At 39.8% G+C, this 12,842-nt stretch overlaps 1 protein-coding gene and 1 long non-coding RNA gene across 10 annotated transcripts in view; one reads left to right on the top strand and one right to left on the bottom strand.

Moving 5' to 3' along the window:
* LOC101906469 (uncharacterized) overlaps nucleotides 1–2,492 on the bottom strand; it is a 358,594-nt gene extending 356,102 nt beyond the window's left edge. For all 7 annotated transcript variants that reach the window (XR_009495005.1, XR_003035054.2, XR_003035055.2 and 4 more), the window contains exon 1: nucleotides 2,419–2,492. This is a non-coding gene — a long non-coding RNA (uncharacterized lncRNA). The remainder of the gene's footprint in view (nucleotides 1–2,418) is intronic.
* A 311-nt stretch (nucleotides 2,493–2,803) lies between these two features.
* USP53 (ubiquitin specific peptidase 53) overlaps nucleotides 2,804–12,842 on the top strand; it is a 59,511-nt gene continuing 49,472 nt past the window's right edge. For all 3 annotated transcript variants that reach the window (XM_024993481.2, XM_003586178.6, XM_059887850.1), the window contains exon 1: nucleotides 2,804–2,965. The gene's annotated coding sequence lies outside the window, so the exon portion shown is untranslated. The remainder of the gene's footprint in view (nucleotides 2,966–12,842) is intronic.

Here is a 12,842-nt window from a genome sequence, read left to right as displayed (position 1 = left end):
ATTTCTAACTACAAAGTTTTTTGGGAGCAACTCCTGTCCTAAAATACAGTGAACTGTCAATTTTCCTTTTTTTCACTGTTTGCTTCAGACTGTCCATTTGACTCTAACTTGTGATCTAGTATACCATGTAAAACTCAGTACTTAAATATGCCAAGAAGTAGCAGAAAGTTTGAAGTTACATGATTAAAAAAACTGTACAGTTACGGTTTTGTCAAATTCTTGAGCATGGTAAACTGAATGGCATTCTTCTACAATCTAGAAAGGAGGCAGGGAGATAGTATGAGTCTTTATTATCCATAGTTCAAATTATTTTTCAAGAGTGCTCTGTCAATTACATTTGCAAAGAAATAGCTATATTATAACATAATTGTTATAGATAAACCCAAAAAGGGTGAAGGAAGGGCAAATCTGTCTCAGGAAGTTATGAAAGTTTCCATGGATGAAATAAGTATTCAACTGAGACCTAAAAGATCTTGAGAGAACCTAGTAGAAACACAGATGAGCAAGGAATTCAATACAGCTAGCATGGCATAAATGGGCAAGAGTAGTAGATGAGACTAAGTCTGGGGCCAGGTCCTGAAGGAGATGGGGAGCTCCTGAAAAAAGCATGGTAATATTGTAATCATATTTTTGTGTTAGAAAAATTATTAACAGACATGGATGTTGGACTGGAGTGGGAAATAACTAGAGCCTATTGCAGTGGTCCAAGGGAGATGAGTTAGGAGAGATGATGATTAGCCGATAGATTAAGACAGTGAGAATGGAGATTAAAAGGGGTGCGGGGGTTGAGAGATCCTTAAGGAGATGAATTAATCAAATTTGATATCAGGACAGAGGAAATGAAGGAAATGTAATATAGGGGTACACATGGATTCTTGATTTGGGCAACTGGGTGCTATTATCTAAAATAGGGAATGAAAGCAGTGTAGGTTCCAGATGGGTGGGAAGAGATACGACACTAGGAGTAGGGAACAGAAAAGATGTCCAAGTCAATTTGGGACATACCTATATGACTGCCTGCAATGCAGAAGCCATAAGAGACGAGAGACAGGGTTCGATTCCTGGGTCGGGAAGATCCCCTGGAGAAGGGAATGACAATCCACTCCAGCATTCTTGCCTGGAGAATCCCATGGACAGAGCGGCCTGGTGTGCTACAGTTCATAGGGTTGCAAAGAGTTGGATATTACTGAAGTGACCCAGCACATGACACCCAAAGATGCTGTTGCTTAAAAGGGTCTAAGCTGAAGATATCCATTTGGGAGTCCTTGGTGCCCAGGATGCTGCTGCTGCTGCTAAGTCACGTCAGTCGTGTCCGACTCTGTGCGACCCCATAGATGGCAGCCCACCCGGTTCCTCTGTCCCTGGGATTCTCCAGACAAGAATATTGGAGTGGGTTGCCATTTCCTTCCCCAGGTGCCCAGTATACCTAGTAGATAAGTCCATCGTGGGGAAAAGACTGTTCAAGGACACAAAAGAAGTTACAACACAAGAAAATGGAGAGTTTGGGAACACAGAGGGCACAGTTAAGAATAAAAATATTTAAAGTGCCTCAGAGAGGTAGTCGCAAAACCAGGAGAAGGTAGCACTAGGGGGGAGAATTAATGGTGCTCTTTTTTTAATGTAGTTCTTTTTCTCCTTCTCCAAGTTTTAAATTTCCTGAGGGCAAGAACCGTATTTTAAACTTCACTGTATTTTCTTCAGTGCCCAATTCAGTGAAGGGAACAATAAATGCTCAACAAATTCTCCTTGATTCCGTCACAGGTAATACTTGCCTATACCAATCTAAAATGTTTCCTCCTTCTGTTTCTTCAAACAGACATTTAGAGTTACCTACCTGTTTGATCAATTTTTAGAATCTGTATGTTGAACCTGCAACAGCTTTGAAATGAGTTCCAAAACCTTACTACTCATTGAGAGGGATCGTTTATACTAAAGATGACAGTGGGTTTTCCTTTTACTACTATTCCTAAGAAACAAGTTATTACAAAACGAAGTTTCGCCCATTTCCCAAACATTAGCTTGCAACTTAAAACCTGTTGAAAGCACAGTAAGGAGAAAGCCACATTTTTCTCACACTTAACCATTAACCGGGTCAACATGTTTATTAAGCCTTTCATTTTATTAAATAGTCACGAAACAACCAGTTGGGGAATATACATTCAAGCCAATGTAAATCATTTAACTGCAAACAGATTGTAAGGATTCACAAAAAGCTAAAGAGAACTGCGAATTCGCCTAGGGTTTCGAGGCCAACCGATACAGGTCGTTTTCTCTGAGGTAATAACAACTAACTTAAAGCCCAGTGTCTGGTGGATTCGTGTCCCTGAGCTTAGAAAATGATGAATAAATAGACCAAGAGTATCGGAATAACTACTTCCACAACTATTCCTTTTTTCTCTTTACACCACAAAAACCAACCTGCAGCCTCCTTTCTCGAACAGTTAACCCCAGCGCTCCGCTCCCGCCTTAAGAAAAATGGTCAACTCCCTGCTCTCGCGGGATCTCGCGGCTCAGAGTAAGTCAACTGGATCACCAGCCCTATCGAATCCGCGCGGGAACACAGATCCGCAGGTCCGGAAAGCCGGGAAATCGCGTGTGGGGGCGGAGCCAGCTCCTGGAGCCTGAGGGCGGGGTCAGCTTCGAGGAGGCGGGGCGGGGGTGAGGCGGGGATTTGGGCGGGGCTCCCAGGACCTGTTGATCGCAGGTGTCACTGGCCTGACTGGCCTTTGGGTGGTGAGGCGTGTGCGCATGCTCCAAGCGCTGGGTCGAGGTCTGGGCGGCGGAGACCAGTCGCCTCTGCTCCAGTTCCCGGTGAGCCTCGGTTTCGGTGGCAGCTGTTGGTGTGTCAGCCTGGTGTCAGCTGGACGCAGAGCTGGGCCAGCGGGAGATTGCCCTGTGGCGGTAGAAGGCCCATATTTCTCTACCTGGACCGCACGCCCCTCTTGCTAAAAGGGCAGAGCTCAAGGTAAGTCTCCGAAACTAGTCCCTGGCTGGAGATCCAAAGACCTGCGACCTCCGCGGGCCTGACTGGAAGACCCACGTTCCAGTCCCAGACTCGATGTCTCTCCTCGCTGCCCCCCGACCTCCTCCACCAGCCGCTTCGGGGCAGACTCTGGAGGTCACGCAGCCCTCCCGCCGCCCTCCCGCCGCGTCCAGGATCTGGCGGAGGTGCTTTTGACCAGGCTGGAGGCGAACGCGTAGGGAGGAGGTCCTGTACTTACTGGGTTGTGGTTGTTCCTGCTGTGTTTGAGGGCTGGCCAGAGGCGGAACCTGGGATCCTGCTGGGTCGCTTAGTGCTTTGGAATTATGAATATGCTTACCTGGCGCCTGCCCCTCACTATCCAAGCCACTGCCTCTCGAGCAGTCGCTTTTTAAAGAGGTTTTGTTGTTCTGTTTGGAGAAGAGATGATTCGTGAGACTCTTCGGACTGGTGATTTCTGAGTGGTAGTAGTAATAATGTAGTGATTTAGTAGTAGTAATTTATGAAGTTAATGTTTAGCTTCTAAATGGCGATTTAGTGGACATTTCTGGTCTGGTGTGTGCCCAGTCGTATCCGACTTCTTTGCGACCCCATGGACTGTAGCCCGCCAGGCTCCTCCGTCCATGAGATTTTCCAGGCAAGGATACTGGAGTGGGTTGCCATTTCTTTCTCCAACGGGACGTTTACCAAACAACTTTTAAATATCTTTGGAGAACAGGAAGTACTTGCACAGGTGTAGCAAAGAGCGTTTCTAAAGCCTGCATTTCGAGCGTGCTCTGAGGTTTTGACTCCGCTACAAGGTTTTCTCCATTAGTACGAAGCCTCATTAATGCTTGCAAATGTACTGCAAGGCTTTATTTGTTAGATAAGAGTTTGCCAAATGTTTCCTTATCTGGAAGAAAATATGTATTTTTTTGCAGTGAGTTTTCAAGGCTATTTCTGAGGGATGTTTAAATTTAGGAGGTTCTTTGTGATTAGGGTCTGATTCACTTTTAGTAATGTTCTTTAAAGAAAAGCGTTCGTAATTCTCAGTATTTAAAAGAAGGAGAAATTCCTAACAAAATTCGGATTGAAATGAACTTTTGGCTAAGTTAATATTAAATACTTCTTGTTAGTTTAATGTTCTATTCTTTTCAGTTACATGATGATGGTCTAGGCAAAGAGAAATGAAAACAAATGAAACATATTGCAAAAGTAATATATGAAAAAAAAAAGTAATATATGATTTATCTGCTGTTGTCATAATTTCAAATAGACAAACACACTGTAGGAAGGAGTTAGTTATGCTCTGAAAAAAACAAGGTTTTTGTTTTTATTTTAAATTTTATTCGTTTTTAAAATGAACTCACTGTACAGTTTGTTTAGGTTCACAATTACTAGTGATAAAACATGAAAGTGATTTATTCTACTCAACACACTAGTTATGTGTGTTTTTTTCCTACAGTGTGAAAAATAAGCAACCAAGAACAGATCTTTCATTTTCCCTATTAACTAAAAAAATGTTTTTGTAAATGTAGGTAGATTTGTATAGCTCTTGTAACTTGACACTAATAGTCATTTATTAATATTTTCTTTAGATACAAAAAAATGATTTTTTCAAAGAAAGCTATTTTAATGGTGGTAGGGCACCATTTCTCACCTAGTTTATTCTTTTTCTTAAAAAATCAAAAAACTTAACGATTTTAGTAAATACTGTGATTCAAGATCTTTTCCATTATTTAGTGTCAAATGTATATTTTAAACTGTGCAGTACCAGGATATTTTGGGAATAATGATTTAGAAGTTTTTTTTAGCCAAAGTTCAAAAATGAAAATTCTGTTTTAAGGTAATGTACACATTCAGTAGTCAAATCACAAATTATTTTCCTGTTGAAACTGTTATTTTGCATTATAGTATATGCACACAGTAGGAACAAGAAATGTTCTACCAGAGATAAAAACTTTCAAAGGTTATTTAAACTTTAAATAACTATATAATATCCTAATCTTGGCAAGTTATTTTTTTAAATACTAGGAATACTACATGTATAGAATATTTAGGCAAAAGTATTTCTTCTTTTCTTTTCCAAATTAATCTGTAACCTCTATCAGCAGTTCTTTTATTAACTGAGGATTCATGATTAAAACTGTGGTCTATGATTAGAACTGAATTTTAATGTAACTGGGTTTCTTGGGAATCTTATACACTTTTTTCGCCCTTTTTAAATTGTAATCCCATGAATTATATTTTATGTTTTTACAAACATCATCCTAAGGGATCCATAGGCTGCCATCAAAGGTGTTCCGTGACATACCCCAACGTGCTACAAGCCATTGCATATGGTTGAAGAACTTTTATTTTACATGAGTCACTTCAGAAAAGTTGCTAGTTATTGTTTATGGCTGCATGGTTGTCGTGTTATTTATGAATTAAAATTGTCATTAAGGAAGTTTTGAATTTTTCTGAAAAGTTGTACATAGGTTGAATTCTTCTAAATTAAATCTCTGTTGCTTACATTATTTCAGAATTGCTTTCACTTTATTTCTGATGCATTGCCTTCTAACATGGTAACTCATTTCTCTTTCTCTAGCTCAGTTCGTAAATCAATGTTTAAAATAATACTATGGTGAATCTACTTGTAAAGTGAAGCATTCCCAAACTTCTTTTTGTAATTAGAAGTTTTCATATTTTAAGTTTTCTTAAAGTAGGATAGCTCTACAAATGAAACTGCTTATTTTCTACTAAGAATGACTTAATAGATTTTAAAATTTGGAAGTTAATAATTCATTGTACAGTTGATCCGATGCCACTAATCTGGATTATGTCTTTAGTCAAGATTGATACATCAGTTTAAAGAAATGGAGGAATAACAAAATGGGGTGTAAAATATCAATACAGCTTTTACTTTTTCTTCAAATGTGTTTTTTATATTGTTAAAAATCATTTTATATCAGAGATTGTGTTTTTGCTGTCATTATAGTTAGCTCGCATTTTTACTGAGTGCTTGCCGTGTTTTGGGCATTTATTAGTTATTTTAGACATGGTTTGTGATTCTTACAATAATTCTATGAACTTTTTAATATAGATCATAATTATAGATAATGGAATTCATTTGCTTTTAATGATTAAGTAGTTGAGTAATATGCTGTGTTGGTGGAAGTTTTTCAGAGGTAGAATAATTGGAAATCATGAGGTCAGTACCAGAACATGAATTCCATCCTTGTCAAGAACCCATCAGGGCATTCTTTGTTAACCAGGTACTTTGTGCTTTATCTTCTTTTAAACTTCTCACCCTGCATAATAAAATCTTGGCCCTCTAATTATGGCCCTCCCTGTTTTTAGGTGAGCAGTCTGTTTGAACCCTAGAAGATGTTTTCTATTATAAGGTACTGCTGTACAGGCCTGAAATAATCTTACCTCCTTGTCAGTATACTGCTGACATTAACCTAGCTGCCAAGTGGTGGGAAGTTGTCCTATACCTTTAATGCCCAGGTCCTCTTTGTTGATTTCATAGGGTTTGTTGATTGAGGTTCCGCTTTATTTCCTGAGCTTCATTCAGTAAGTATTTAATGACTGCCTACCATGTACTTTGTATTGTTCTAGTTGCTTGGAATTCAGTTTATATTCTAAGAGGATTGGGAGGAGAAACAATGATAAACAGTGATAAAAAACAATAAGTCAATTGTATGCTATCTTAGTTGGTGAAGAATGCCAAGGAGAAAAGAAAAAGTAGAGCGGGGCAAGGGGAATTGGGAATATGGAGTGGGTTGCAATTTTAAGTATAAGCCTCATATAGAAGGTGATTTTTGAGCAAAGCAGTCATGAAGTGAGCCAGGAAGAAGTCATGTGGGTATCAAGAGGAAGTGTACTCCAGGCAGTGGAATAGAGTGTCAAGGCTTTAGAGCAGGAGTTTGCGTGGTTTGTTCAGGAATAACGAGGAGGCCCATAAAGTTGAAAACGGAGAATGTAAAGGGAAAGTAGTTAGGGATGAAGTTAGAGGTGAGAAGATGGGTGTTACATAAGAAGAAATGTATATTTGGTCTCTGCCTGTTTCCTGGCACACAGCTCCGAAAATTCTTGGAATCTGCAAGGTGATAAATGTGTGTTGAGATGGCTATGGTTGAGATAAATGTGTGTTGGTGACTGGGTGCTAGCCGCAGGGTGAGAATGGATTGTCACGAAACCAACCATGTGATTAGAGGATTGAAATTTTCAGCCCTCCACCCCCTCTCCTCACCATACACATATACACACAGCTCCAGAGAGGGGAGACGTGGAGGTTGAGCTACTCACCAGTGGCCAAATATTTAATCAAGCATGCCTACACAATGAAACCTCCATTAAAAAATCCTAACTGAAGAGGTTTGAAGAGCTTTTGGGTTGGTGAACTTGTAGAGGTGTTGGGAGGATGGTGTTCTTGAGAGGGTGTGGAAGCTCCTTGCCCCTTCCCACATTTTTTGCCCTGTTTCAGCTCTTCCATCAGACTGTTCATGAGTTGTATCTTTTTATAATGAAGTTGAAATCCACTCAAGTAAGCTGTTTTCCAGAGCCATGGCAGCAAGTTAATTGAATCCTTGGCAGAGGTTGGAGGGAACCCCTAACTTATTGGTGGTTCATCAGAAATACAGGTGACTACTTGGGACTTGTGGTTGGTGTCTGAAATGGGGAGTCTCTAGTGGGACTGAGCCATTGGCTTGTGGGATCTGATACTAACTCCAATAGTGTCAAATCGAGTTAAATTGTAGTGTCTTGAGAATTAGAGAATTGCTTATTGTGTAAAAACCCACACATCTGGGCTCAGAAGTGGTGTGAGTTTAGAAAAAAGCGTTTTTACTTTAGCAGGTAGTATAAGCTTTGCAGGCCATTGTAAAGATTTTTGGTTTTTAATCTGAATGTAGTAAGGACCCATTAAAAAGTTTTGAGCAGAGGGATGGCTTTATCATTTGATTTTAGAAGTTTCATGTCTAATCTTGAGAATAGACTGTAACAGCTAATGGTAGAAGCAAGGAGACAATTACGACGTTGTCTGGCAATCCAGGAAAGATCTGATGATGGCGAAGTCCAGAATAGTAGAAGTGGAGGTGGTAAGAATTGGGCACATTCTGTCTAAGATATTCAAAAAAGAGGCGTCAAAGATGATACCAAGATTATTTCTTCTGAGTGACTAGAATGATGAAGTTACCATCAGCTAAAATGGGGAAGAAGATAGAGGTAAAGCAGGAGTTCAGTTTGGGGCTTTGTCAAGGCAAAGGAATGTTAGGTGATACCTGCCTTGGCATGGCATACTTTTCTTCTGAAGATCATGTCTTAAAGCAGATTGCCATAAGCCATTGTCTCTCATGTTCATACTCTGTATTCTGGATACATATGCGCTCTTGTTTTTCTCTAATTAGTTACCATTGGAATCTAGTGATTGGTAACAGCCAGAATAAATAAAGCACAGTTCTTTATTGGGCATAAAGAAGTTGAGCAAAAAGATACAAAACATTGAAAGTTACTTAAAATTTGCTTTTTGGGGTGGTGGTAGTATGGTTTGTCCTTATTACTTTAATTTTATTTTGTGTTTAATAAATTTTCTAGTATCATCTTGTGGTTTTCTGTATCAAAAGTCATCTATTCTTCTATTATCTTTCTTACTATAATACTTCAACTTTATAAAAAGGAGGCCTATAATGAATGAGGTTTTTTTTTTTTTTTTTGCTTTAACTTGCTATCTACCTACATATGGGAAGATCCCTTGGAGGAGGGGATGGCAACCCACTCTAGTCAGTATTCTTGGCTGGAAAATCCGCATGAACGGAGGAGTCTGGTGGGCTGCAGTCCATAGGGTTGCAGAGTTGAACATGACTGAAGTGACTTAGCATACGCACTTACCTATGTATAGGTATATATAAGTATATATATATATAAATATAGGTATACTTATAGATAGCTTGCTATCTAATTATCTAAAATAAAGTTTTAAATAGTTTTACTAGTAAGGTGGATGGTTGTAATATATCACTGAAAACTCTTCAGTATGTCCCTTAGCTATATTGCTTATAGTGAAAAGATGTTAAAATGAAATTTCACTTTAGAGTTTGATGGCTAAGCCAGGGTACTATTAAGAATGTATTTCAGTAGCTTTATTAACAGTGATTCTCTCCTTCTATGGGATTGTATGTATTTCTAAATTTTCTGTTTTAAATATTTATGTGTATTTTAGATGTCTATATAAAAAACAAATACTATTTTATAATCAAGAAAGAAACAATATACTTAAAAGAACAAAGGAGTCTCTAAGGCTTTATCAGCTATTGTGTTAGTTTCCTAGGGCTGCTGTCACAAAGGACCACAAACCAGACAGCTTAAAGCAATAGAATTGTTCTCTCATGGCTCTGGAGGCTAGAAGTCCAAAATCAAGGTTTTAGCAGGATTGGTTCCTTTCTAGGGCTCTGTACAGAATCCTCCCTTGCCACTTTCTAGCTTCTGGTGGTAGCTGTCAATTCTTGGTGTTCTTTTACTTGTAGCTGTATCATTCTGTATCAAACATGATATTCTGTTTGTCTCTGTCTCTTCTTCTAATGACTTCTGCTAGTCTTTTTGATTAGGCTCCATCCTAATGATCTCATCATAATCTAATCTCATCTATAAAAACCCTATTTCCAAATGAGATCATGTTCACAGGTACTAGAGGCTAGTACTTCAAAATACTTTGGGGGCGGAGCACAGTTCAACCATAACAGCTATGAAGTGAAGTAAAGTCGCTAAGTTGTGTCTGACTCTTTGAGACCCCATGGACTGTAGCCTACCGGGTACTCCGTTCATGGGATTCTCTAGGCAAGAGTTGTGGAGTGAGTTGCCACTTCCTTCTCCAGAGGATCTTCCCAACCCAGGGATCGAACCCAGGTCTCCTGCATTGTAGGCAGATGCTTTATTGTCTGAGCCACAAGGGAAGTCCTATAACAGCTATAATGAGTCCAAGTTCAGCTATTACTACCATTTACCGAGACTGATCTAGTAGCCTAATCAAATCATTGGTGGTTAGAATTTACAATTGCATTTAAAAGAATACGACTTAGAAAAAGATCTAACTCTGGAGGTAAAAGACCTGTTGTTGTTTAGTCACTAAGATGTGTCTGACGCTCTGTGACTCCATGGACTGTAGTCTGGTACTTCAGTTCAGTTCAACTGCTCAGTCGTGTCTGACTCTTTGTGACCTCATGGACTGTAGCACGCCAGGCCTCCCTGTCCATCAACAACTCCCGGAGTTTACCCAAACCCATCTCCATTGAGTCGGTGATGCCATCCAACTGTCTCGTCCTATGTCGTCCCCTTCTCCTCCTGCCCTCAATCTTTCCCAGCATCAGGGTCTTTTCCAATGAGTCAGCTCTTCTCATGAGGTGGTCAAAGTATTGGAGCTCAGCTTCAACATCAGTCCTTCCAATGAACACCGAGGACTGATCTCCTTTAGGATGGACTGGTTGGATCTCCTTGCAATCCAAGGGACTCACAAGAGTCTTCTCCAACACCACAGTTCAAAAGCATCAATTATTCAGTGCTCTGCTTTTTTTATAGTCCAACTCTCACATCCATACATGACCACTAGAAAAACCATAGCCATGACTAGATGGACCTTTGTTGGTAAATTAATGTCTCTGCCTTTTAATATGCTGTCTAGGTTGGACATAACTTTTCTTCCAAGGAGCAAGCATCTTTTAATTTCATGGCTGCAGTCACCATCTGCAGTGATTTTGAAGCCCCCAAAAATAAAGTCTGCCACTGTTTCCACTGTTTCTCCATCTATTTGCCATGAAGTGATTGGAACAGATGCCATAATCTTAGTTTTCTGAATGTTGAGCTTTAAGCCAACTTTTTCACTCTCCTCTTTCACTTTCATCAAGAGGCTTTTTAGTTCTTCTTTACTTTCTGCCATAATGGTGGTGTCATCTGCATATCTGAGGTTATTGATATTTCTCCCAGCAATCTTGATTCCAGCTTGTACTTCCTCTAGCCCAGCGTTTCATGATGTACTCTGCATAGAAGTTAAATAAGCAGGGTGACAATATATAGCCTTGATGTACTCCTTTCCCTATTTGGAACCAGTCTGTTGTTCCATGTCCAGTTCTAACTGTTGCTTCCTCACCTGCGTACAGGTTTCTCAAGAGGCAGGTCAGGTGGTCTGGTATTCACATCTCTTTCAGAATTTTCCACAGTTTGTGGTGATCCCCACAGTCAAAGGCTTTGGTATAGTCAGTAAAGGAGAAGTAGATGTTTTTCTGGAACTCTCTTGCTTTTTCGGTGATCCAGTGGATGTTGGCAATTTGATCTCTGGTTCCTCTGCCTTTTCTAAAACCAGCTTGAACATCTGGAAGTTCACAGTTCATGTATTACTGAAGACTGGCTTGGAGATTTTTGAGCATTACTTCGCTAGCGTGTGAGATGAGTGTAATTGTGCGGTAGTTTGAGCATTCTTTGACATTGCCTTTCTTTGGGATTGGAATGAAAACTGACCTTTTCCAGTCCTGTGGCCACTGCTGAGTTTTACAACTTTGCTGGCACATTGAGTGCAGCACTTTCACAGCATCATCTCTTAGGATCTGAAATAGCTCAACTGGAATTCCATCACCTCCACTAGCTTTGTTCGTAGTGATGCTTCCTAAGGCCCACTTGACTTCACATTCCAGGATGTCTGGCTCTAGGTGAGTGATCACACCATCCTGATTATCTGGGTCATGCAGATCTTCTTTGTATAGTTCTTCCGTGTATTCTTGCTATCTCTTCCTAATATCTTTTGCTTCTGTTAGGTCCATACCATTTCTGTCCTTTATCGAGCCCATCTTTGCATGAAATGTTCCTTTGGTATCTCTGATTTTCTTGAAGAGATCTCTAGTCTTTCCCATTCTGTTGTTTTCCTGTATTTCTTTGCATTGATCCCTGAGGAAGGCTTTCTTATCTCTCCTTGCTGTTCTTTGGAACTCTGCATTCAAATGGGTATATCTTTCTTTTTCTCCTTTGCTTTTTGCTTCTCTTCTTTTCACAGCTATTTGTAAGGCCTCCTCAGACAGCCATTTTGCTTTTTTGCATTTCTTTTTCTTGGGGATGGTCTTGATCCCGGTCTCCAGTACAATGTCAGGATCCTCTGTCCATAGTTCATCAGGCACTCTATCAGATCTAATCCCTTAAATCTATTTCTCACTTCCACTGTATAATCATAAGGGATTTGATTTAGGCCATACCTAAATGGTTTAGTGGTTTTCCCCACTCAATTTAAGTCTGAATTTGGCAATAAGGAGTTCATGATCTCAGCCATAGTCAGTTCCCTGTCTTGTTTTTGCAGACTGTATAGAGCTTTTCCATCTTGGCTGCAACAAATATAATCAGTCTGATTTCAGTGTTGACCATCTGGTGATGTCCATGTGTAGATTCCTCTTTTGTTTGTTGTTTTGTTTTCTTTTCTTGTTTGCTATGACCAGTGCATTCTCTTGGCAGAACTCTATTAGCCTTTGCCCTGCTTCATTCTGTACTCCAAGCCCAAATTTCAAATTTGGCTGCTACTCCAGGTATTGCTCAACTCCCTACTTTTGCATTCCAGTCTCCTATAATGAAAAGGACATCAGTTTTGGGTGTTAGTTTTAGAAGGTCTTTTAGGTCTTCATAGAACTGTTCAACTTCAGCTTCTTCAGCATTACTGGTTGGGGCATAGACTTGGATTACTGTGATATTGAATGGTCTGCCTTGAAAATGAACAGAGATCATTCTGTCATTTTTGAGACTGCATCCAAGTACTGCATTTCGGACTCTTTTGTTGACTGTGATGGCTACTGCATTTCTTTTAAGGAATTCTTGCCCACAGTAGTAGATATAATGGTCATCTGATTAAATTCATCCATTCTAGTCCATT

This window comes from Bos taurus, chromosome 6, assembly GCF_002263795.3.
Source record: "Bos taurus isolate L1 Dominette 01449 registration number 42190680 breed Hereford chromosome 6, ARS-UCD2.0, whole genome shotgun sequence".
Lineage (NCBI taxonomy): Eukaryota > Metazoa > Chordata > Mammalia > Artiodactyla > Bovidae > Bos > Bos taurus.
This window is presented reverse-complemented; position numbering and strand designations above follow the sequence as displayed.